Consider the following 27,972-nt stretch of genomic DNA (forward strand, 5'->3'; position numbering starts at 1 on the left):
ATTGTGACTCCTTCCGGTGGTGAAGGTAGCTTAGATATGTAGAAATTAAACAAAAGTGGGGATAGGACACCACCCTGTGGCACCCCTTGTTTAATTCTCCTTCTCGTTTCTGAATTGCACCGATGCCTGCCGACCACCCAGATAATTTGCGGTCCACCTTTTAAGACATGGGAGAAGGGTAGACCCTTCCAGGTCTTGCAGAGGCTTTTGATAGGTCTTTTTTTTTTTTTTTTTTTTTTTTTTGCGGGGAGGCTGAAAAATGCCTAATGCACCATAATTGCTGCCGTCGCAGCAACCGTGTGTCCGTAGACTAAAAAACAGCCCTGTTCTGGAACCGTCGCCCACCCCGGCACCATTTTCGCATTACTTCAGGGTGGCGTTCCATATTTCTCATTTTATAAGAGCCTACTGTTGTCCCTGCGTCCAGGTTCCCGCTATTTGCTCTGAGTGTCCATTTAATCGCCACTGCTTCGCATGCGCATTTCTCTGCGCTCCCTCTCAGCCTCCATCAGGCGTGTCATTACTATAAATGCCATTTTGCTCACTGCAGTCCAGCATTCTTTCCTGCTGCACATATGTGAAACTAAATTTCTCGTGGTAGGTTCCTCCCCAAAGACTCCATGCAAGGTGAGTCTTTCTTCGTGGAAACGGGGGCAGTAGAACATGACGTGTTCTGCGTTTTCTAACTCTGTGGTACACATTGGGCAATGAGGATCTTCCTCTATCCTACGCTTCCATAAATACTCTTTGAAACCGCCACTCATTATCTGCGTGAGATGGTAGTTCAGTTCGCCGTGCTTCCGCTCATTCCATTGAGCTACGTTCCTAACTAGTGTGAAAGTCCAACGCCCTTTACTCGAGGCCTCCCACCGTTCTTGCCACTTAGCTATTGTTTGTGTCCTTGCTCTTTTCTTGCCTTCTTCAGATGGTCGCTCGATATTAGTGTTATACAGATCGGCCATTTCGCTTGCCAGTAAGTCCACTGGGATTTTCCGGGTTAGAACCAGGATCGCGTCGTCGGACACCGTCCGATAAGCACTTGCTATTCTTAAAGAAGCAAGTCGGTACGCTGCTAATATATATTTTTGATGGGTCTGTTTAGATCCATACCACACTGGTGCTGCGTATAGTATTATTGAGCTGGTTACTGTGGACAATAGCTGACGTACAGCTTCGCTCGGACCACCAATGTTAGGCATTATTCGAATAAGTGATCCATTAACTTTGGTAATTTTTTGATCCCCGACAGTTAAGACTAACTCGTTCGCCGACCGTTTGGAGCTTACTAATACCACTTCCGTCTTTTGGCTAGCCAACTCCAGTCCTGTATTGGTCAGCCATTCCTTTATTCTTGCTACGGCGTCATTTCATAATGCTTGAAGCAGGTCCAGTTTCTTGGCCACTACTACCACTGCAATATCATCAACATATCCCACAATTTGCGTGTTTTCTGGTAGATCAATCTTTAGCACCCCGTCATACATTACATTCCAAAGCGTTGGACCGAGAACAGATCCCTGTAGGACACCTCCTGTGATTTTGTACTCTTTAGCTCCTTGATCCGTGTCAAAAAGAAGTACTCTGTCTTTAAGATAGCTACCTATAATTCTGCGTAAGTAAGCTGGAGTGCCGAAGCTTTGAAGCGCTGCCATTATCTGCATCCAGTTCGCAGTGTTAAAAGCATTCTTGATGTCCAACATAATCAGTGCACAGAACTTCCTTTTATTTTGGCCTCCAGAGATAGCTTCTCTAACTATATTGACGACTGTTTGTATTGCATCTACGGTGGATCTTGATTTGCGAAATCCATATTGACTATTCGATAAGCCAGGGAACACGCCTTCTTGCATACAGGCATTAAAAAGATCAGTAAATAATGTAGCCCTAGTTGTAATCGCGGCTTTAAGGGCTATGTTTGGTACTTCGTCGGGTCCTGGGGATTTGTTATCAGCAACTCTTTTTGCAGCGTCCAGCACCTCTTGCTCTGTAATTTGCGGAATTTCCGTACTTTCTAGATCCTCGCTTGGATAAGTCCAGCGATCTTGCGCCGGGAAAAGTGTTTCAACAATAATATTCATCAGTATCGGGCACGTAGGTTGCTGTGATATCGGTCCTTTAACTTTGGCCATCACAGTTCTGTAGGCTGATCCCCAAGGATCTAGGGCGACATTATCCAGCAGTTCCCTAAAGCATAACTTCTTGCTCTTTTTTATGGCATTTTTAAGTGCCTTTCTTTGTGCGACATAGGTGCTGTGTAGCTCTGCATATCGTGGTGATGAGCGTGCCCTCTGCGCTATTCTTCGTGCTTTGTGGAATTTTCTACGCTCTGCCGCAATTTCGTCATTCCACCAATATACCGGAGTGCGCTGTGCTTTTCCGCGACTTCTGGGCATGGCAGCATCACATGCCATACATAGCAACTTAGTGATTTGAACCGACTGGTCTTCCGCATGCGATTCTCGTACTATGGCGTCCTTCCAGATAATGTCAAATATTTATTCATATTCATATTCATATTTATTGAGTCAATGGCAGAAACCTTACTGACTAGATTTACAAGTTTGCAAATTAACTTAAAACTAAGCAACTAAAATTAATTAATTCAAGGATGAGATAAATTTTCTCGATAGTAAGACTCAATCCGTAACTTAAACAAAGGCCTGGGCATTGCAAAGTCAAGATTTAACATTCTGGAAATTTTATTACACTCTTCGAGACCTCTTGTGAGAGGGGCAAAGCTAAGGTAATTGGTTCTCAGAACTTCACCGTAGAATATATTATGAGAGCGTAGAGATCTACTAGGAACTAGAAAATTTAACTGCTCCAACAGAGCTGAGCAATCAATAGTACCAGAGATAATATCGTAAATAAACATTAAATGTTGTACTGAGCGTCTGACATGCAGTGGCATAACATTTATAAGCATGCACCTGTTTATATAAGGTGGTAGGGGATTAACAAAATGAAGGGGTAGGAGGGCGAATCGAATGAATTTACGTTGAACCCTTTCAATTCTAGCAGAGTAAGTGCTGTAAATGGGATTCCATATGATAGAGGCGTACTCTAATTTAGATCGCACTAATGAATTATACAATATACTCCTAGTGTATGGGTCCTTAAAATCCTTCGCATAACGCCGTAAAAACGCTAAATTAGCATACGCTTTTGGTATAAGATAGTTAGCATGGTTAATGAAAGTGAACGAAGAGTCGAAAATGACACCAAGATCACGAAATTCTTTGACCGAGGCAAGATATGTATTAGCGATATAGTATGTTGACGTAAGCGCACTTGTAGTTCTAGAAAACGTTATATGCCAACATTTACTACTGTTAAGTCTCAGATGATTATTAAAAGCCCACACATTAAGAGCATCCAAATCTCTCTGTAGGAGCAATGCATCAGATACAGTGGTGATACGCCTAAACAGTTTTAAATCATCAGCATAAAGTAAATAATTTGAATGCTTTAAATATAAGCCGACGTCATTAATGAAGATAACAAATAAGAGTGGACCGAGAATACTACCTTGTGGCACCCCAGAGGTTGCCAAGAACTCATACGACCTCATATTCTCGATTTCAACAAATAAAATTCGGTTTGTCAGGTATGACTTTAACCATGACAGAAAAGCTGAATGGATACCAATGTACTCAAGTTTCTGAAGAAGTATCTTGTGGGACACTGTATCAAACGCCTTAGAGAAATCTGTATATATAGTATCAACTTGATACCCATCCTTAAAAGCAGAAACACAGTATTGCGAAAAAACAGCCAAGTTTGTCACTGTTGAACGACACGCAACAAACCCATGCTGACATGGATCGATTATTCCTTAATAGCAAAGGCCAACTTCTCCTTTACTACTTTCTCAAACAGTTTTGAACAGGTTGATAGTTTAGAGATTGGCCTGTAGTTTGCTACCTCGCTCTTATTTCCAGACTTGAAGATTGGAGTAATAGAAGCCAATTTCCATCGATCAATGAAAACGCCAGTGGACAATGACACATTAAAGATATGGCACAACGGCACGCATAGCGAACTGCTACATTTTTTAACCAAAAAAGAAGACAGCCCATCAATATCTTTTTTTAAAGAAGATTGTAGGGACGAGATGCCAATAATAATATCTGATTCCGATACCAATAATGAGCCAAAGTCCAAGGAATTAGCTGTATCAGAACCAACCCTAACATCAGAAATATTAGAGTCAACAACAAAACTAGATTTGAAAAAATCAGCAAAAGGGTTCACTGTTTCCACTAAACTGTTTGAACTAATGCCATTAAAATTGACAGAGGTTGGAATATTGGAGCAACCTTTTTTTGTATGGGTCGAAAAGGTGCTGTTTCCATTTCCTACTTTGTCGATGTCTTGCTGCTACCGTTCGTGGAGTTTCGAGCAGCTCTACGCTAATAGCTTTATGGTCGCTGGGTGTGTAGACGTTGCTTATGGACCATTTTGCTCGTCTTGCTATTTCGGTGCTATCGAAGGTGAGATCTATAATGGATCGTCTGGTACCTGTATCGAAGGTATATATCCCTGGTTCATTTAGGAGTTCTAGCCTCAAAGACTTTCGAGGAGAACTCTCCCTCTTTCGTTGGTTCGTCTACTTCCCCACACAGATGACCATGCATTGAAGTCTCCACACACTAAAACCGGGTGTTTACCTCGTGCTTCAATGGTGATCCCGTATATCATGTCTTCGAACTCGGCAATGGTCATGCTCGGAGGGGCATAGCAACTGAAGACGTATATACCGTTGATTTTTGCCCACTTGAATCCTGCTACCGTTGGCGTCATAATTTCCTGTGGGAGAAATTTCCCTGGTGCCCAAATTGAGGCTTTCCCTGCTGAATCTGAGAGCCAACCCTGCTCCTGGCGATTTTTGTATTGTTCAGAGAGTACCACTATGTCATATCCTCCTTCATAGACTGTTTGGGATAATAGCTCTTGGGCTGCCTCGCAATGGTTTAAATTGAGCTGCAATACCCTCATGAGACAGTCATTTTGCTGCCCTCTCGTTGTGGGCATTTAAAACTGCCTGCTGAATGTTGTCCCCCACATAGCGCGCATTTCGGTGCATTTTCGCAACTTGCAGCCTTATAACCTTCCTGGCCGCATTTCCTGCATAGGCTAGACCTATCTACAGTCTCCTTACATTTCTGAGCTACATGCCCGTAGCCCCAGCACCTATAACAGCGTTTTTCTTGCTTGAGCTCTCTAATTCGGCAGGAAACCCATCCTACCCGGATTCTTTGCGTATTAAGAACCGCCTTGGCATCATCCGCTGTAAGGCTTATAAGTGCCGACTTCGTGCCACTGTACCCTGTGCGTATGCTTTTTATGGCAGCCACATCTGGAAGTTTGATGTTGCATTGCTGGTGGATGGCGTTGCAAATCTCCTCGGGCGTAGTAATCTCATCGAGATCTCTGCACTGTAGCGTGACCATTTGGGACTTTGTTATAACTTTAGCCGAGTCCTTTAGTACCGCTTCAATTTCTGCTTGGTACGCGCTTGTTTTCCCATCTTGCGATTTTTTCAGCTCTAGTAACAGCTCTCCTTTCGCCGTTCTTCTAATCGTTTCGACGTCATCGCCCAGGGATTTTAATTCGTCGCATCTTCTCACTTTACGCAATATGTTGGCGTACGTCGCACCCCCCGCCTTGGAAATGATGATTGCATCCGGCCTAGCCTTAAGGGATTTTTTCTTGCTCTTCTTTTTGGCTAACTGCCACTCTCCCGTCTTTTGGGCTGCAGTTTCCTCTTTCCGCTCCGTCTTCTCTTGCGTTTCTTGCCGTCGTTTGTGACCACCCACGTGCCCTGGTAAGACATCTTTTAGAGTAGTAGTGGGTTTTACCACGTTGTTCTCCTTGGTGGAGTACGAATTATTCCTCGGTCGCTTTCCTGGGGGTGATGGACTTCTATCCTTGGCGCATTCGCTTGCACGCAATTTATGTTCTAAATTCTTTACCTCTAGGGCCGACTCGATGTACAGCACTTTTATTACGGAGGCCAAGCGCTTGATTTCCGCGTGTATATTATTACGCCCTATGAAGAACTGCATCAAGTCCTCAATCGCCTTGCCTAGCTTGGTCATCTTTTTTTCTCCAGGGGGGTTTTGCTGATTTAACGCAGCTGACGCCTGCTTAATTAGCTCACTTAATAATGGTGTGCCCTTTTGAGCCTTGCTGTCGGAGTTCTTTTTGCAAAGCTTCGGTGTAGCACCCGGCAACAACGCTCCTTGCTTGCTTTCGGCCTCCGCTCCTTTGGGTTTCGTTACCACTTGCGACGAAATGTTAAGGCCCCCAGCCTATGGGCCACGCCCTTCTGGAGAGCGAGCTAGCTTCCTTCCTACAAATGGATTGAACGCCATTTCATTCTCCTGTGTTTGGTTTTTTATTTTAGTATTGTTGTTGCTCATCATTTATTTAATTGGGTCCCCACTTGAGGCCGCTATCTTGGTCCGAGTGTGCAGTTACCTATATAGATCCCGTGGTTGTCTATGCGAAGGCAGGGAGGCCACGTGAAGGTTGACGCAGTCCCTCATGAAGACTGCGTTCAGAGCCAGATCAGTATTAATCGGGAGGATCTCAACCGAACCTGCACCACCAACTTAATGATGACGGACTTTGAACGTACCCCAAGGCCTGCCAAGGTTTTAACGGGACGGAGACGAATGGGACATTAACCGGAAAGTCATTTCGATGGTGTGTCAAGCCGTGTACTGAGATTTCCGAATGCCACATTCGCCAGCCCTTAACAAACATATCCGAGTCGTTGATTCCAGTATACCTTAATTAAGACCTTACTGGGCTCAGTCTTAATGTGACAATCACCTTAAATTTACAAATAATTTACCTCTTTACCTTCCTGAGTGTGTATCCCACGTCGTATAGTTGCCTCCCTATCTTGGGTAGGTATTCCCTCGAAGCAACCCCGCACTAGGCTGTGGATGCTTAATTCAGGGCGGCATCTACTCGCCCTGCCACTGGAGGTTCTCAGGGTGCTTTAGGCCTTTTAAGCCAAACCCTCCTCACCAGCCGCTCTTGGTCGAGGGCTGCTTATTTGATATTCGCAGCTAACCTAATTAATAGGCCGTTCACTGTCCGCCAGCAGTGACCCCCTTGGCCTGAGCTCAGCACGCTTTTGATAGGTCTAGCGCTACGAGTACTGTTCTATGGTGGGGGTATTGATTCAAACCGCAATTTATCTGGGTGCTAATGACATTTAGCGCGGAGGTAGTGCTATAGAGTTTTCTGAAGCCATGCTGATGAGGGGCTAGCTGCAAATGTGCTTGGAAATAAGGGAGCAAAATGGCTTCAAGCGTCTTTGCCACTGGCGATAGGAGAGATATCGGACGATATGACTCACCTACGTTAGCTGGTTTCCCAGGCTTTAGTAGCGGGACCACCTTGACCATTTTCCATTTCTCGGGTATGGCAAAGGTGGAGAGAGACAGGTTGAAGACATGCGCTAAATATCTGAAACCCTCTTTCCCTAGGTTTTTAAGCATCGGCATGGCTATGCCGTCTGGGACCACTGCTTTGGATGGTTTAGCGCGACCAATGGCGTCCTCGACCTCTCTAGCGGTGATGGTGATTGGTGACGCGCTGAATTTGTGTTTATGTGCGTGTCTATTGGCTCTCCGTCTATCTTTGTCGACCGTAGGATGCATTATATATTGTCGGCAGAAAGCGCTCGCGCATTTTTCCGCATCCGACAGCACCTTATCGCCAAAGGCGATGGAAACTTTGTCTTTGTACTTAGTCGGATTCGATAGGGACTTTACGGTGGACCAAAGTTTACCTACACCGGTAGAGAGGTTACAACCTCTTAGGTGCTCTTCCCATTTCGCCCGCTTGTGTTCGTCCACAAGCAATCTGATGCGTTGGTTTATATCCCTTATTTGGGGGTCGCCTGGATCAAGCTGTATTAGAAGGTCGCGTTCCCTCGCTAAGCTCGCGGCCTCCGCCGGGAAGTGGGGCCGGATTTCGGGAATTCTCCCGGCGGGAATGAAATGTGCCGAGGCGGATTCAATGACCTTACGGAAGGCACGCTCCCCTTGGCGGGCATCAGTCGGGATAGGGAGGGCAGCAGAGCTGCTGTCTGTTGCAGATTTATATTCTTCCCACTTTCCTTTTTTGAAGTTTATGAAAGTGCGCCTTTCGGTGACGATGAAGTCGGCGGTACGCTCGAACGAAATAAGTATGGGCAGGTGGTCGGATGCCAATGTTACCATCGGCTGCCAGTTGACGCAGTTTACGAGTTCTGCGCTCACGATTGAGATATCTGGCGAGCTGTGACAGCTTCCTACCATACGTGTGGGGGCGCCTCCGTTTATTGTGCAGAACTTCTATTCTATTCTTCTATTCTTCTTCTATTTGATCCGCCAACATCTCACCCCTACTGTCCGCCCGCAAGTTTGAATGCCATAGGTCGTGATGGGCATTGAAATCGCCTAAGATAATGCGATTTTTGCCAGTGAGTAAGGCCTCGATTTTAGGGCGGTATCCACTGGGGCAACAGGTGACAGGAGGGATGTAGATGTTGATGATTTCTAGATTTGCATCGCCTGACCGGACAGATAGGCCTTGACGTTCTAAGACATTGTCCCTGCGGTCGATGCCAGGATCAAATATATGATATTGCACAGAGTGGTGTATAATAAACGCGAGGCCGCCTCCATTTCCGCTCTCGCGGTCCTTCCTGTGAACATTATACCCAGAGCAGGTCTGCAATGCAGATCTTGCTGTGAGTTTAGTCTCTTGAATCGCAGCAATGCGGATGTTGTGCCGCTTCATGAAATCGACTATCTCCGTAATCTTCCCAGTTAGTCCATTACAGTTTAACTGCAGAATTCTGAAGTGCATGAGGGGTGACGCCGCCACTCTAGGGGTAAGTGAAGGGTGACTACGCCTATGTTGTGGAAGGCCAGGACGCAATTGCTGTTGTGGCCTTGGGACTGGGCGCCCTTGGGCAAGCATTGGGGTACCCGGATGATTTGGGTTTGCGACCTGGCAACATGGCGCGATGAAACCCGTCGAGGGGTTGCCGTCGCGGAGACCAGAACATCTAGGAAAGTTGCACCACCCAAGGCAGGAGCTGCATTGAGCGGATGTCGCAAACCTATATATTCTGTGCTGGCAGACGGTGCAAACGGAGGTAGGGACTAAGAGTCTGTTTCCCTGACCTGCACTTGCTGCCAGAAAAGAGGGGGGAGAAGAAGACGGGGGCAGGGGCTGATGCTCAGCATTGCTACCAGCTCTACTACGAAGGTAGTAGTTATGAGTGGTATCAGCTGTTTGAGTTGTTGGCGCCGTGGGGCGCGAGCAGCAGCGGGTACTTGTTGTGGCTTGCTGAGCAGCGAGGCTGCTGGAAGGTAGTGGAGGGGCGCTTAGGCGTAGACTACGGGACGCCCTTGGGCGTGAGCAGCAAGGAGCCACAAAAGATTTATAAAAGTTACGTGGATGTCGGGTTTTGGGATCAAGCCCAGAACCTGTCCGATGCAACCATCCCTTGCACGAGACACACTGAACAGAGTATGACCGTCCTAAAAAGATTCTTTTCTGGCAAATGCAGCAAAACCATTTCTCAGAACCGGGGTCAGGAGACGGACCCGGATTGGGTTCGATACCTTCCCGGAGTAAGAGAATATGTAGCAGTCCTGCTGCAAGGAGCTGCTGGGAGGATGACAATTTGTGGGAGGGACGAAACAAATTAAATGGGGTCACACTGAAATGACAGTCCTTGGTCGCGAAAAATCCCGAGTCGCTCCGGTACATAGAACCGACTGCCTTGGGAAGCGATGCCTTCCCGGAGTAAGAGAATATGGAGCAGTCCTGCTGCAAGGAGCTGCTGGGAGGATGACAATTTGTGGGAGGGACGAAACAAATAAGATGGGGTCACACTGAAATGACAGTCCTTGGTCGGGAAAAATCCCGAGTCGCTCCGGTACATAGAACCGACTGCCTTGGGAAGCCTGCTCATTACCCTCTACTCCCCTATGGCCTAGGACCCAGGGCAACAGTACTACGTTGTGTGCTCCTAATTGATTTAGCTTTTCTACGCACTGATGGATCAGTTCTGACTTTATTTCGACCGTCGCAAATGCCTTTAGTGTGGCCTGACTGCCTGACTGAGTATGGCAATTGTTTCATTGGGGTATCAGCGCTGAAGGTTCAGCTTAGCGCACTAACTTATGGCGAATACTTCCGCTTGAAAATGCTCGGATGTGCTTTTAGAGTTACTGATATTTTGGCTCTGGGTCCGAAAACTCTGGCTCCAATCCCCTCTGGCGTCTTCGAGCCATCTATGTACCATACGATCTTGAGCAGACTAGTAATACATTGCACCCGCCCATACCTATACAGCCGTACCAAGAGACTGAGCAGCCCATTACATTTTGGCACAACCGGAGCACTGCTGGACATCCAATCTATATGAAAGCTATGCATTCAAAAGTGTTTGTACCAGTGGCTGGTGCACACCGAACTGGACCAATGTATGCTATATTGATGCCTGCACAAATACCAAGCTATGTTTATGTGAATAATGTTACTGCTTATGTCCATTTGCACGGTTGAGCAAATACAGTACCTACGTTTATACAAGGTGGAACACCACACTATCTACATGGCGATTTAGCCACCGATCACGTTGTTGTAAGAGATTAATTAAAATATGTTATTCATAAACACTGATTCTTATATTTTCATTATCATTAAACTGTAGACTGTAGACTCATGACGGGTATTCTTACTGGACACTGCCTTCTGGCGTCACATGCCTTTAAATTAGGCTTGGTCAGTGATAGCAGATGTAGAAGTGCGGGTTGGAGGAGGAAACGATCGATTACGTTCTGTGCTCGTGCCCTGCGCTTGCCAGGCTAAGACTCCAGCTGACAGCTGTCAGATCTAGAAGCAGCAAGTGGCTTTAGTTCTAGGAAGCTTCTGGTATTTGTCAAGAGGACGGAGTTATTTTATAACATGTCCTGGTTGTTGATAGGGTTTTTAGCTTGGTCGTTAAAACAAACTTCTGGTAACACTACGGACTCATTCAGTCTATGTGAGGTCGCCATGAACCCGCCAGTTCAACCTAACCTATATATTGTTCTGGTTTTTACTTTAGAATCAACCGTTTAAGTAAGCGATGTCAGCTAACTAAGCGCCTTCAAATGTAGATCCATAAGGAACATGGGGTCGCCAGAGCCTCGGCTGTTAAAGAAACAGGATTCGGGTAGATGAGGTTCACAATTGGGTTGGAGAAGCTATATATTGCGCTGGCAACCCATTGAACGGATTGCGCTACACAGCCCCTAAACCAATTTGGTATTTTAATCGCCTCTTACGCAGGCATCCTACCGCGGGTATACTCTAAGCCCCCAAACCCGCTGGAGCCATGAGAAGCGTTAGTGACCTTGGGTGTCCCAAGGAAAGTTCCGTGTTGTTGTTGTTGTTGTTGTAGCGATAAGGTTGCTCCCCGAAGGCTTTGGGGAGTGTTATCGATGGTCCTTTGCCGGATACAGATCCGGTACGCTCCGGTACCACAGCACCATTAAGGTACTAGCCCGACCATCTCGGGAACGATTTATGTGGCCACATTAAACCTTCAGGCCATCCCCTCCCTCCCCACCCCAAGTTCCATGAGCAGCTTGGGGTCGCCAGAGCCTCGTCTGTTAGTGAAACAGGATTCGCCGCGGATAGGTGAGGTTGACAATTGGGTTTGGAGAAGCTATATATTGCGCTGGCAACCTGAATGGTTGCGCTACACACCCCTTGAATCTGGTATTTTAGTCGCCTCTTACGACAGGCATACCTACCGCGGGTATATTCTGATCCCCTAATCCGCTGGATGTACTGGTCGGATGCAACAAACGAGTATATTCTGTAATAGAATATGATCAACTTGGAGATAACCAAACGTTTATTTTCCTGTCCAACAGGGATCTGGTTCTAGACCCTGCTGCTAAAGAAGGATAGGCGTAGTCACAGCAATTCGTTCCCGGGTTACTCGGGGAAATCAGTTTTAGCAGTACTTTGCACTTTTCATACTGCACGTCCATACAAGAACTTCGGATAATGAATTAAACAGTTGTTGTTGTTGTTGTTGTTGTTCTTGTTGTTGAATTAAAGAGTCATCTGCATTTGTTTGTTTTTGTAGCACGTCTAATTTCCTTCGTAACATCAATCAATTATCCCTTGTTATAATGTTGTGTTCTCTATGAATGTAACAGCGAAGTATTTTGGGGTACCCCTGATTCTAGTTATCTGAAATCTCCTTGAGTCCCTTGTGACTTTGGCCTCTCAGAAAAGAGCTAATTGTGGAGCCCTATTTATAGAACACTTTTCGGGTTAAATATATTAAAAACTTTAATCTATCCTTACTGATATTAGTTTCTTTCTCATTCTAGGTAATTTGTTTTTGACGATGTGCGCATAGCAATATCCAAATATTCCAGCTGTAGCTGAAGGAAGAACATAAATTTGCTCAAATTATAATAAAACTGCGACAACTATCCCCGCGCCTTTTTAGTACCACCGATAAGGCGCTAACAGGCATACTATGGGAAAGGGTCAAGACCAAAGGATCAATATCACCTGTAAATCGACTTTTATAGCACAAATTGGGGCTTCCGGTATTATCCCTACAAAACTCATATGGCTCTGCAAACCAGGCATGCTTAACGAACGAAACGATATCATTTCGTTACGATAATCAACGCTAATAAACGAAACGAAGTCACTTCGTTTCGTTTATTAACGTTAAGATCGTCAAATTAACGTTAATTTGTCGTTCTTAACGTTAATAAACGAAACGAAATGACTTCGTTTCGTTTATTAACGTTGATTATCGTAACGAAATGATATCGTTTCGTTCGTTAAGCATGCCTGCTGCAAACTGATGTTGAATAACACCACCAGCGCAGGAAAAATTGAGCATCATCACTGAGCTTCGAAAGTTTCAGAAAGGGCACAGCTATTAATAGACGTTATTGTACTTAATTAACTTGTACATATCAATATACACATATGTAAAGTTCACTAGAGTAATAAGGAAATAATTTTAATTGTAAAAAAAACATTGTATATATGAATTATTTATAATTAAATATTATCTGAACATAAAGGACGCGTTTCATTCATGAAAAAAGCGATTTGACAGAAGGTAACCGATAGGCCAGTTACCCGTGTTGTTGTTGTTGCATATGTTTTGGTTAGCGATAACGGAAACATAACTGATGAAGTAACTTAAAAATGTAAACAACATCGAGCGAGAAGGAATGTCGAAAACACAATAGGTAAGAGCCAGAAAGCGAGTCAATCGTACACTATTTTGAGAGAGCGCATGCGTTACCTTTTTCACGACAGCAATGTAAAAGTCATTAAGACCCCTACAAGACAGGTACCCGTTCCCTAATCGATTACTTAATCGTCACCAATAACTTGTTCACCAATTATCGCCTTAATGACTTCTATATTGCTGTCGTGAAAAAGGTAACGCATGCGCTCTCTCAAAATAGTGTACGTGTGACTCGCTTTCTCGCTCGTACCTATTGTGTTTTCGACATTCCTTCTCGCTCGATGTTATTTACATTTTCAAGTTACTTCATCAGTTATGTTTTCGTTATCGCTAACCAAAACATATGCAACAACAACAACACGGGTAACTGGCCTATCGGTTACCCGTATCGGTTACCTTCTGTCAAATCACTTTTTCTATGAATGAAACGCGTCCTTTATGTTCAGATAATATTTAATTATAAATTATTCATATATACAATGTTTTTTTTTACAATTTAAATTATTGCCTTATTACTCTAGCGAACTTTACATATGTGAATTTTTATATTTATAAACTATATAAATACATTAACGTCTATTCATAGTCGTGCCCTTTCCGAAACCTTGTTTTGAAGTTCTTATTTTTCCTGCGCTGGTAGTGTTGCTCATCAGTTTGCAGTCATATTAGTTTGGTAGGTATAGTAACATCAGACGTAGGGAAATTAGGAAGCATGTCAGGAGTATCACCAGAATCCAAAGAAGCATGGTGATTCATTTCGTCACCTCCGTTTTCTTCCATATCCGGATTCATTCCATACTAGTCATTATAAATAGCTTGTAGATGCCACATAGGTGTAACCATACCCTCAAGATATTTCCGTTCAAATCTTGTGGTGTACAATGCGCAAACTTTTCATAAACATGTACACGTAAACTTGTATTTGTTCTAAATTATTCACCACATTCTAAACATAGAAAAGATGTATTAAGTGTTTGCGTAAATACCATTGTGATTACAATATGGACAAACATTCAATTCTAAACTTTTCGTTGTTACATCAATTGTTTCAGCGTGTTGTACACGTAAATGAAAATTCATACTTGAATGTATTTTCGTCTTCCAATCGCATAATTTACATTTTAAATAATGACTATTAGGCATATGAGAAATCTCATGGTCCAATAATTTGTTGAAGCTTGGTGTAGCTGCTTGAATATCACAAAATTTACATTTTGCACCACGTTCGTTATATTTAAATTGTAAATGTTCTGCTTTCTCTACACGATGCATAAAGTTTAGATGCTTTTTCCAACAATGTGCTGAATTTAATTGAAATACATACATTGGGCATTGTCTCATGATAAATTTTTCATAAATATACTGAACCTCTTTATGTAGGCTCTTTTCTTAACATCTAATTCTGGTCGTACCGGATATGACAGTTTTGCTTCAGGTTATAATCCACACTCATACTATTTTCAGATTCTGTTTCATAATTTTCATCATTTTCAACATTGGACTTTGCATCAACATCATTATCATCATCGTCATTTTTTGATAACTCTGTTTTAAGCTTCATATTTATCAAAGGTTCATCTTCCTTAGTATTAGAATTAGAAACATTGTCATCTTCGGTTAAGTTTTTATCAAGTTTAGCTTTTTTCCTAGGTTTAAATTCTTTACTATCCGTACTAGAATTAATACCAGCATCAACATTTTTCGTGGTCTGTTTGAGTTTTTAAATTTGCCAATGGTTCGCCTTTATCAGTATTAGAATCAGAATGGCCTTGGGCATCTTCACCGCGTTGCAAAGTAGGCGACATATGTTGGTGTTGATGTTTGCGCATATTGCGGATATGTTGGTGGTGCACTAGTCATTAATTGTTTAGAAGTTTCAACTTGTTGCGTTTGTTGTTGTTGTTGCTGGCTGATGATGTGGTGTTAACGTTTGTTGTACAATTTATTCGGGTGATTGCACATATTGTTGGTGTGTTATAGTGCTGGAAAACCTTCCGATATTGAAAGTCCTTGATTAGTGTAACCCACACGTAGTGAACTACTCCTGTGACCGCGTCCGCGGTAATTATTACATCTGAAGGCGCTTAAGTTACAGGCATAGCTGACATCGCTTATATAACAGGTTGACTCTAAAGTAAAAACCAAAACAAAATATTAGAATCAGTGTTTATGAATAACATATTTAAAATAAGCTCTTACAACAACGTGATCGGGGTCTACATCCCCGTGAAAGTAGTGTGGTGTTCCTCCTTGTATAAACGTAGATACTGGATGTGCTCAACCGTGCAGTTTTCTTCTAATTTGAGCAAATGTATGTTCTTACAGCCACAGCTGGAATATTTGGGATATTTCTATCCTCACATCAAAATCAAATTACCTAGAATGAAAAAGAAACTCATATCAGTAAGAATAGATTAAAAGTTTTTAATATAAGCCGAAAAGTGTTCCATAAATAGGGCTCCACACATAGCTCTTTTCCAAAGGCACAAGAGAAATTTCAGATAACTAGAATCAGGACCTGGTAAAGTAACTTCAAAGGCGATTTAGTCGCCACTACTTCGTATGCGCATTTCTCTGCGCTCCCTTTCGGCATGCATCATCAATTTCGTCATTACTATAAAGGCCATCTTGCTCACATCTATTTGTCCGCAAATTCGTGGAACTAAATTCCTATGGAAGGTTCCTCTCCAAAAACTCTGTTTACAGACAGTCTTTCGCCGTGAAAACGAGGGCAGTATTACATGTTCTGCGCTTTCCAATTCGGACGGACAGCTTGGACAGAAAGGATCCTCCTCTATCCCACGCTTATGTAGATATTCCTTCAAGCCACCGTGCCCGCTCAATATCTCTGTGAGATGGTAATTTAGTTTGCCGTGTTTTCGCTCGTACCATTCCGCTATATTCCGGACTAGCATGAAGGTCCGGCGCTCTTTTCTCGAATCTTCCCGCCGTTCTTGCCACCTAACTATTGTTCGTGACCTTGCGCTTTTCTTAGCATCTTCAGATGGTCGGCTGAATCCAATGCCATACAGATCGGCCATTTCACCTGAGAGTAGATCTACTGGGATTTTCCTGGATAAAACATGGATCGCGTCGTGGGAACAGCACATGCTATTCGTATAGCAGTAATGCGGTAGGCTGCTAGTATATCTTTTTGGTGGACCATTTTAGATCTGTGCCATACTGGTGCTGCATATAATATTATAGAGCTGGTTACGTTGGATAATCGCTGACGGGTAGCTTCGCTTGGGCCGCCGATGTTGGGCATTATTCGCGTTAGGGTTCCACTAACTCTAGAAACTTTGCCCCCCACCGCCCTGAAGTGCTCCCTAAAAGTTAGTTTTGAGTCAATGATTACTCCTAGATATTTCAAGGAGGGCTTTGAATTTATTTGAAAATCTCCTATGGTTAGGACCAACTCATCCACAGTCCGTTTTGAGCTCCTCAGAACCCCTTCTGTCTTATTGCTAGCCATCTCCAGCCCCGTGTTCGTCAACCATTCCGTTATTCTTCCCATGGCGTCATTACATAATGCTTGGAGCAGATCAAGTTTCTTGGACACTGCTACTACGACAATATCATCTGCATAGCCGACAATTTCCGTGCCTCCGGGAAGGTCGATTAGTAGCACCCCGCCATACATCACATTCCAAAGAGTTGGACCTAGAACAGATCCCTGAGGGACACCGCCCGTAGTGTTGTGCTTTCTTAGTCCCTCATCTGTATCAAAAGGGAGTACTTTGTCGCTTAAATAGCTACAAATTATTCGGAGCAGGTACGGAACTTTTCTTGGGTCACCCAAAGTGCACTCACACTTCTCATGGCTCCAGCGGGTTAGCGGCTTCCTAGAACTTAAGCCACTTGCTGCTTCTAGATCTGACAGCTGTCAGCTGGAGTCTTAGCCTGGCAAGCGCAGGGCACGAGCACAGAACGTAATCGATCGTTTCCTCCTCCAACCCGCTCTTCCTACATCTGCTATCACTGACCAAGCCTAATTTAAAGGCATGTGACGCCAGAAGGCAGTGTAGAGTAAGAATACCCGTCATGAGTCTAGTCTACAGTTTAATGATAATGAAAATATAAGAATCAGTGTTTATGAATAACATATTTTGATTAATCTCTTGCAACAACCTGATCGGTGGCTACATCACCATGTAATTAATGTGGTGTTCCACCTTGTATAAACGTAGGTACTGTATGTGCTCAACCGTGCAAATTGACATTAGCAGTAACATTATTTACATAAACATAGCTTGGTATTTGTGCAGGCCTCAATATAGCATACATTGGTCCAGTTCGGTGTGCACCAGCCACTGGTACAAACACTTTTGAATGCATAGCTTTCATATAGGATGGATGTCCAGCAGTGCTCCGGTTGTGCCAATATGTAATGGGCTGCTCCGTCTCATGGTACGGCTGTATAGGTATAGGCGGCTGCAATGTATTACTAGTCTGCGATTAACTGCGCTCTCGTGCAGTTCGGACGTGTTTTTAATACGCTCTTTCATAAATATTTCATAAATCTATAAATCCACCGTGTTGTGAATGTAAAAGTGCCTTTGCAATGGTAACACATTTGACAAATCGCTGACTTTTGGAAATTATCATTATTAATTAAACTTTTAATTAAAATGCCTTGTGTGTGCGGTCAAAAAGTTGATAGAAATCAACCGAAAGTGCAGTGCGCTAAGTGCAACAATCTCTTTCACATACATTGTGTTGATATCCGTCAGTCAGACGTCGATTTTTTATTGAACTCCCAGCAGAGTTTTTTTTGTAAAAATTGTGCTACTCAGCATCGAAATTCCCTTCGCTCACCTCCCCCAACTCTCGTGATGGATGAAAAGGCTATTGCCAAAAATTCGAATTTGTCAGAAAGTAATTCTTTAGAATCTACGAAATCTAAGCCTGACAATGCGATAAAAAGTGACAACAGTAATAATAACGTCAACAAACAACAACCAACATTGGTATCTTTATTTAATATAATATCTTCTCTTAGAGCAGAGAATGCTCGTGTTTTTAATGTGGTCAGTGCTCTAAAAGATGATAACAAAAAACTCTCGTTAAAATTTGATAGCTTGCACTCAGCTCTCCTGGCGTTTCAGCGCGATATGGTAGAAAAAGACAATACAATTGCTTCCCTCACCGCGGAAATAAATTGTTTACGCGGCTCTTTTGAAGTCGCAGTTAAACAAGTCATGAGTAATGCCGATGTGTGGAATGGTAATCCCTCTCATCTGCCACCCACAACTAATGAGAGTGCTGACATATCAAATACTTCTAATACAACGAACGTTGTGACGTCAATGCATGAGAATGCTCGCTCGCCTGTTGCTGTTGATGCTGCTGCTTGTGCCATTACAATCACGTCGCCTAGTGTTGTGACGTCAGTGCATGCGGATACAATAAATAATAATGTTGTGACGTCAGTGCCAGTGTGTGCCCAACCATCCGTACTATCGGCTAGTGCTGCTGCTTGCACTACTAAAACTTCAACGCCTAGTGTTGTGACGTCAGTGCTTATGAATCCTCAATCATTTGTAGTATCGATTAGTGCTATCTCAAATATTAGTACTGCTGCTGCTTGCACTACTAAAGCCCCCAATACTGATACTTAGCATAGACTTGACTTGACTTTGCGTAAACTTGGCAACTTAGCCACGATTATACTCCACTTGGTGCATAAAATCTGGCATCATAGTCAGCGTTGAAATTTATTTTTAAATAAATGTCAATTTGTATGACAAAATGTCAAAATGAAATGGAATCAAACAAATGGCATCTCAAAATGTAAACGTCACTTAGAACTTACATAGAAAATCAAAATTCAACAGACTTTTAAGTCAAGTTAAGTTTTGAGTAATCAGTAACATGCAATGTTCATTTAACAGAACTGTAAGTGACAGTTCGCAAGCCAAGCCAAGTCTATGCTAAGTATCAGTAATGGAGCCTTAATACAACGGTGTCCAATGCTGTGACGCCTCAGAGTGTTATTTCAACTTCAAATAATTCTCGCAATACGTATGCATCCATAATTACGGCCGTTCCAATGACGGATATGTCGGCTTCTTCTTCATCCACTCATGCGTCTATTAAGGATGATGGACAAGGGCCAAATGTGTCTAAAACTAGAACTAAAATGAAAAATACTAATTCTCGAATTCTTATTAGAGAATCTAACGCATCGAGCGATCTGGTGGTTGCTGATCGTTACAAATGGCTACATATATCGTCCTTTTCGCCATCTGTAACTGAAGATAATATAATTGAATATGTGGCTAGGCAAGCTAATTTAAATAAAACCGCATTAAGTTGTACGAAGCTAGTAAAAAAAGATGTTGCGTTGGCAAATCTGTATAGAGTTAGCTTCAAGTTGGGAGTTCCTGAGTCATCATTTGACAAATTGCTCAGCTCCGAAATTTGGCCGACTAATGTTACGGTGAAGCCTTTTCAGTTTTTTCGGAAGGCTCACAAAAAGCCTCGTCGCACACAGTAGGGAGAAATCGTCCCGCTAATAACAGCAATAACGACTTAAGGATATATTTTCACAATGTATCTGGCATGAGAACCAAGTCTGATCTTGTGTATAATTTTAGTGCGCAAATGGATTATGATATCTTTGTCTTCATCGAGACATGGCTCAATGAAAAATTTTTTGATAGTGAGTTCTTTGACTCAAATCTTTTCAATGTCTATCGCAAGGATCGGGATGCTGGGAAAACTGGTTGCATTCGCGGTGGTGGTGTTTTAATTGCTGTCAAGCGCCAGCTGCGTTCATTTTTATTTCCGCTCAACAATGACGACTCGCTACTTGACCAAATCTGCGTGTGTATAAATGGTTCTGGTTCTGGTGCACAAGGCTCCCTATATCTGCTTGCCTCATATGTTCTACCAGGCAGCGCATTTGATGTATACAAAGCACATGCTGATAACATAATCTCTCTTGTTTTACGAAACCTTAATGATGACCACCTCTGCGTGCTTGGAGACTTCAACCTTTGTAATATTCACTGGTCAACAAATGTTTCTAGTTATGGTCTCACACCTAATAATCTTTCTTTGAATCACGAACTATATTTCATTGATAATTTATTGAGTCTCAATTTAAAGCAAATTAGTAAAAGTGTTAATGCCCTAAATAGATTATTGGATCTAGTATTTATAAGTGACAACATTAATTGTGAAGTCAGCGAATGCTTTAATGCAGTTATTCCCAAGGATAGGCATCACCTACCCCTGGTCATTACTTGTAGTTTTTATTATTATGCGTCGGATACTTCAGATAGCAGATTAACGTTCAATTTCAATTCGTGCGATTTTCCTAAATTTAACGATTTTTTAATGGAAATAAACTGGGACGAATTAGTGGAGGGACTTGATACCTCTAACTGCTTCGCCACGTTCAAATCCATTCTATTTAGTCACTGTTTGGATAAAATTCCGGTAAAGCGAAAGAGGCCGTATAAACTTCCGTGGTATTCGAAAGAATTAAAAAAACTGAAGAACATAAAAAATAAATATTTGCGTAACTTCAAACGCTCAAAGAATCATATATTCTTTACTAAGTACAAGCACTATTTAAAGATATTTAATCCTAAAACTTTTTGGAACTATATAACGTCAAAAAAAAGTTGGCTCCAGTGTACCCTCTGGAGTTTTCCTTGATGATCAGCCTGCGCGATCTCTAAGTGAGGCAGCGAACTTATTTGCTGAGTTTTTTAAGTCAAATTTTTCTCAGGATGATAATAATAAAGCGGTTGATTTTTCATTGGATGCCGTTAGTATCCTGAACTTCGGTACGCTTACTATCTCCTGTGAGGATGTTAGTAAGGCTATTATTATACTTAAATCCTCATCCCAAACTGACGTTGATGGGTTTTCTTGTCTTGTTAAAAAACTGTCCAGCCTTGGTCTATCCGTTGACTCTGATTTTCAATAAATCATTATCATCTGGGACGTTCATCGATGATTGGAAGCTCACCTCGATTACGCCCGTTTTCAAATGTGGAAATAAGAACGATGTGCGTAACTATAGACCAATATCCAAGCTGTCCACAATCTCTAAAATTTTTGAGCATGCTGTGAATGCCAAGTTGAGTTTTGCTGTTAAATCCCTTATATCACCCCACCAGCACGGGTTTGTTGCTGATAGGTCCACGGTTTCAAATCTTGCTGTTTTTAGCGAATACTGTGTAGATTCTTTCTCTGCTGGACTACAGGTTGATTGCATTTACACTGACTTTTCCAAAGCTTTTGATAGAGTTCCTCACACAGTTCTGATATAAAAATTAAGCTGTATCGGTTTTCATTCAACGTTTCTTTTGTGGATTCGTTCTTATTTAAGTAATAGACACTGCGTTGTTACCATTGATGGGAAAATATCTAGTCCGTTCGTTGCGACTTCTTGCGTTCCTCAGGGAAGTATACTAGGCCCACTTTTATTTATATTATTTATTAATGACATCAGCAGTTGTTTTTCGTTTGCAAAGTGTTTACTTTATGCAGATGACTTAAAAATATTCTCAGCTATTAAATCGCAAGATGCCATAAAGCTGCATGATGATATAAATAAGCTTCACCAATGGTGCCTGAATTCCTGTCTCTCTTTAAATACGCAAAAATGCTTCCAAATAGTTTATTCAAAATCAACCAACAATTTGTCTACAAAATACAGTATACCTAACTGTGAACTTCAATGTGTTGATGAGATTAAAGACCTGGGTGTCGTTTTTGACAAAAGGTTTTCCTTCATTAATCACATTAACTACGTAACATCAAAAGCATATTCTATGCTCGGATTTGTACGGCGCAATGCTCCAAAATTCTCAGACCCCTATACCTTTAAGCTGCTCTACACGTCATACGTTAGATCTCATATTGAATATGCTGTCTTCATTTGGAGGCCAAGCAACCAAACGGCCATTTGCAGAATTGAGAGAATTCAAAAAATTTTCCTTAAATATGCCCTTCGGCCGTTAAACTTTTCGGAGCCGATTCCTTTCTACTCCGCACGTCTTTTACTTTTAAGCCTCAAGTCTTTGGAAAACCGTAGATCTATACTGTGCTTGTCATTCATGTATAATGTTATTAATGGCTACATTGATTGCCCTTATTTGCTGGAAAGGATTCGATTTAATGTTCCCCAAAGATCTCTCAGAAATTTCTTTCCATTTTATTACGATTATTTCACAACGAATTACGCTGGTAATGCTCCCATTACGCGTGCTATTCGGGAGCTTAACTCAATAAGTAATTCCACTGCTCTTGATTTTTCTATACAAAGAGCTGAATTTATGAATATTTTGAAGTCTGCTTTCTAAGTAAACCGATTACTTTTAGGGATAAGTATTTTTTAAATTTTCATTGTATCATAGTCTGTAAGGATTAAAATTCATAGACTTAAACAAATAAATATATGTACGGTAAATAATACAAGTAATACATTGCACCCACCTATACCTATACAGCCGTACCAAGAGACGGAGCAGCCCATTACATATTGGCACAACCGGAGCACTGCTGGACATCCATCCTATATGTATTACTAGTCTGCTCAAGATCCCCCAGCGGGTAAGGGGGTAAGAATATACCCGCGGTAGGTATGCCTGTCGTAAGAGGCGACTAAAATATCAGATTCAAAGGGTGTGTAGCGCAACCCTTCAGGTTGCCAGCGCAATATATAGCTTCTCCAAACCTAATTGTCAACTTCACCTATCCGCGGCGAATCCTGTTTCACTAACAGACGAGGCTCTGGCGACCCCAAGCTCCTCATGGAACTTGGGGTGGGGAGGGAGGGGATGGACTGAAGGTTTAATGTGGCCACATAAATCGTTCCCGAGATGGTCGGGCTACCACCTTAATGGTGCTGTGGTACCGGAGCGTATCGGTCTGTATCCGGCAAAGGACCATCACATCGATAACACTCCCCAAAGCCTTCGGGGAACAACCTTATCGCTACAACAACAACAACAACAGTCTGCTCAAGATGGTATGGTACATAGATGGCTCGAAGACGCCAGAGGGGATTGTAGCCAGAGTTTTCGGACCCAGAGCCAAATTATCAGTACCTCTAAAAGCACATCCGAGCATTTTCCAAGCGAAAGTATTCGCCATAAGTTAGTGCGCTAAGCTGAACCTTCAGCGCTGATACCCCAATGAAACAATTGTCATACTCAGTCAGACAGTCAGTCCCCACTAAAGGCATTTGCGGCGTTCGAAGTAAAGTCTGCACTGGTCCTTCAGTGCGTAGAAAAGCTGAATCAATTAGGAGCACACAACGTAGTACTGTTGCCCTGGGTCCTAGCCCACAGGGGAGTGGAGGGTAATGAGCAGGCGGACTCAGTATTTAATTTGTTGCGCCTCTCCCACAAATTGTCAACCTCCCAGCAGATCCTTGCAGCGGGTCTGTGCCATACTCCTCTCCTCTTTCGAGAAGGTATCGACCCCAATCCGGGTGCTTCTCCTGACCCCGGTACTGAGAAATGGGTTTGCTGCGTTTGCCGGAAAAGAATCTTTTTAGGACGGTCATATATATAAGGGCCTGAAATATTTCAATAAACTTCCTAATCACATAAAAAGTAGTAACTTCAATACTTTTAAAAAAAGTTTATTGGAGCATTGTAAAACCCTTCCAATAAGATAAAGCTTTTCTCCTCTTATTTTTTACATGATATATCCGATACCGGAGCGCGAAAAGGGAATGGTAATATTGGAAGCAGCAAAATACAATGCATCCGGCCCTATGAAAAAGAAAATCGGTCGCCGCTGTAACTCCAAACAGTTCCAAAAACTAATTTCGCTGGAATTCGGTATTTTCAGCCGATATTTACTGTTGCTGATCGGAATCACTCGCATTACATTATGAGGAAATACGGCACCTGAGAACAGAGCCGTATGAAGCTAAAAAACACAAGCATGTCTTCAGTGAACTCCACAAACAGGCGTCGGACCTCAATGCCGGTGATTCCTGTACTCAAAGAGGAACGCACTCTCCCTAGGGAAACGCGCGTAGTCACTCTCAACTTCGATCTGGATACCGTAACAGGTTAAACTCTTACCTATCCAGAATCAACCCCGACATACAAAACATTGTCCTGCTAGGAATGTGTCCCCGCATGACACCAACCATCTCTTTAACTGTATTGTGGAACAAACGCCTCTAACACTCCTCTCATTATGGTCCACCCCTGTTGAAACAGAAAGTTTCTTTGGACTCCCGTTAGAGGACATTGATGACAATTTGTGATCGGTCGCATCTATTGAATGGGGCGAAGCACTGCTACAACAACAACAACAGGCGGACAATATGGAAAGAGAGGCAGCAACTGCATGACCCATCGATCTCGAGCCATTCCTGCCAGTTGGCCCACAGGGCATTTATTAGCAGAAGGGTGGGAAAAGAGAGAACACTGGCGCAATATGCCAGGCCTGAGTCAATCTAAGTTACTGTTAGGGGGTTACAGCACAACTCCATATAGGGCATTAATAGGCCTCTCAAAAAGATAACCTAAGAACCCTAACGGCTATTCTTACAAGACACAATAGGCTGGACAGTCACATGCAAAAGCTGGGTATAATATCGAACAACACATACCGATTTTGTGATGGATCAGCAGACGGTGAACCATATCTAAGTTTATGGGCTCACCATGGCCAGAGCATTCCCACATTTAATCTCTCAAGCCAAGAACACTGCTGGGGTTCATCAAGGAAGTCGGCTAGGATGAGGTGCTGTGAAGGAGATGTGCAATCCTCAATAAATTATCTATCTATCTACGTTCCGGTAACAAGCACCATCGTGGTACTAGCCCCACCATCTCGGAACTATTGATATGACTACATTAAACCTTCTAGGAATTGAATATTAATGACCGCAATGCGAAAGTCTGCTAAAATGTACCATTCTCCATGGAATGCTCGATGAAAAGAGCAAAATTTACTAAAATTGTAACTGGCTGTGGGTAGTAAGGTTTTGATGTCCCCTCTTAACGCAATGTAATGACAACTGCGATGCAGGGAAAATGACAAAAATCTTGCAAATCTACTGATAATAATTAATTAATTCCTCCCCTTCTATGCAGTTCTATGCATACATAAATATGTATTTTTCTCTCCAAACGCTAACTAAAAAAATTAATTGGTTTTCACATGAACTTCGAACGCTGTCGTATTTGCATTCTTCAGTTGATTATCAACAAAAGCAAGACAAATTATCACTAAAAAAAATTATACATGTTGTTTATATATATAAAATGGTAGCAAATTACTTACCCTTTCTGGTGCGATGATTCCTGGACAATCGGGCCTGACTAGACGCGTTTTTTTTTTTTTGCCTTAAGAGAGCGTGCTTAACGCGAACCATATCATGTTATGGCACACCTTTGGTGATGCAAACAATCAAAGACATTTCTGCTTCTAATGCTTCTAGGATAGCAGCAGTAGCTCCCGGTGGCGCCACATAAATAACAGTTGCATGCCGATCAGTTGCCTTTTTTGCTCCGGCTACCTATTCAATTTTAATTCACATTACATTATCTACTATTGCAATTTTTAATCAATACAAATCAATATAAATTACCGAAGCAAATACTGACAAACCAAGATGCGTAGTTCCACCCTTTTTTAGGGAAATACATCCAACCAGTTTGGTACCGTATTCCAAAGCATGTTGGTTGTAAAGTACCTTGTATCCTTGGCAAATGACACGTAAATCTGCATTTAATTGAGATTTCCTCTGATTTTGGCATATTCTGAGCTGAATCGCAACCCGGCGGAGATGATATATATTAGAATAATATAACATTTTTTGGTAATAGTCTAGTTGAGGGGTCGACTGCTAATACGCTACCAAAAATATCGAGAGAGGTGTCAAACGACGCGTATTAATCTCGAGAACAATAATCCGATGGCGGAAAAATTTATCTATATATATTTTATCTATATCCGGAGATATTTGCAGTTGAAGTTGGCGATTTTCATGTGGTTGTTGTTGTGTTTGTACCTACACAAAAAATTGTGATCACCGTGGCGGCAGCCACGGTTATAACACACCCCCGGACTTGGCATGGCGTAGCCCAGGGTTATTTTTTATAAGCGCAGCCAAAGGCCGCACTCTGAGAAAGGTGTTTTGCGCAAAAATACTATGGATCCCACCCCCGGTTTCGGAGGTAACCGCGGGTCTTTTTTCGGTTTTTCGTTAATATCTTTTGAACGAGCTAATATTTTTATTTTCCGCCTTCGGATTATTAATACTGGTGTCAAGACGCGTCGTTTGACACCTCTCTCGATATTTTTGGTAACGTATTAGCAGTCGACCCCTCAACTAGACTATCACCCATTTTTTTTATTATTTAAAAATGCACATACGTATGAATGAAAATCAGAAAGTAAATAATGTTGTTGTTGTTGTAGCGATAAGGACACTCCCCGTTATCGACTTTGTTGGTCCTTTGCCGGATGCAGATCGGGTACGTTACGGGAACCATTAAGGTACTAGCCCGAGCATAAAGGGAGCGATTTAGTATGACATGAAACCTTGTAGGCCATCCCGTCGATTCTATACAACTTAAGGGTTGGATTTTATATAAGGTGCCACGATTTTCAAACTTTTGTTGATTTGTAGGGGTAGAGGGGATCCTAAAAATCACAAAATTACCATCCGCAGCTCTAGGAAACTCTTAGTTTATGAAATATAAGCTTTTTAATTTCCAAATTTAGTAAAATTTCAACTTAAGTCCTGCATTTAAAATTCGGGTCGCACATGTCGATAGCGATATCAAAAGACGCGTATATGCGTCAAGATTCAGAATCCGAAAGCAGAAACTACATTTTTTATCTCCGTTAAAAGTTATTCGCGGAAAACCCGTCGGTACTATTGTCGCTTTTTTCGTTGTTGCAATTAAACAAACGAAAACAAATGAAGGTGGTGAATAGTGTTTCCAGCTCCACAACAATATCTTTTTAACTTGTAGAAGATTATAAGGTGGTGACACGTCGACATAAATGCAAACAAACATACACTATCGATGTATTTTGTTTTGTAATTCTCTGAATAATTTGAAATTAATGTATTTGGCAGCGATTTAGTTTAGCACCCCCCGAGTTCGGGGTTAAACTTGGTATCAAATGAAAGAGGGAGTTCTCGCGGTCACAAATATATATAACTTAAAGTGCGCAGACATAGTTTACGAGTTATTTGATGTTAAAGTTTGCAAATTTAGCAAATTTCTATAGCACTCTCACTTAAAATTTACACATCTTTCTAAACCTTTATGCTCATAAATATCTATATAAATTGGCAACGATACACTTAAATTTCATTTTTAGTATATTTAACATATAATTCTTGCATTGTTTTTACTTAATTTAAATGTTTTTATTAAATAAATCGCGCTTTTGTAGCAACATTCACATTTATGTATGTATATATTTTATCGATGACATTACAAAGCTGTGCTGCCACATCAACAAAGAAAAAACAAATATAAATATTAACGTGCCACCTTTCAGTTAATAAACAAAAAGGAAAATATATATTTTTACTACTATGCGGAAGGACATCACCGTGGCGGTAGCCACGGTTATACCACACACCCGGACTTGGCATGGCGTAGCCCAGGGATATTTTAAATAAGCGCGGCCGAAGGCCGCCTACGCGGAAAGGTGTT

At 42.2% G+C, this 27,972-nt stretch overlaps 1 long non-coding RNA gene across 3 annotated transcripts; it reads right to left on the minus strand.

The window, feature by feature from the left end:
* Positions 1–13,775: 13,775 nt before the first annotated feature.
* On the minus strand, positions 13,776–27,738 carry LOC137249961 (uncharacterized). 3 transcript variants are annotated; one of them, XR_010952650.1, is made up of 5 exons: positions 26,672–27,738; positions 25,884–26,060; positions 25,577–25,811; positions 15,503–15,680; positions 13,776–15,432 (listed from the first exon to the last, which is right to left on the minus strand). It is a non-coding gene; the product is annotated as an uncharacterized lncRNA (long non-coding RNA). The 3 variants fall into 3 exon arrangements; XR_010952651.1 differs by having other exon boundaries at positions 25,577–25,807; positions 25,884–27,736; XR_010952649.1 differs by having other exon boundaries at positions 25,884–27,734.
* Positions 27,739–27,972: the final 234 nt, after the last annotated feature.

The sequence above is a fragment of the Eurosta solidaginis genome, chromosome 4 (assembly GCF_040869045.1).
Source record: "Eurosta solidaginis isolate ZX-2024a chromosome 4, ASM4086904v1, whole genome shotgun sequence".
Lineage (NCBI taxonomy): Eukaryota > Metazoa > Arthropoda > Insecta > Diptera > Tephritidae > Eurosta > Eurosta solidaginis.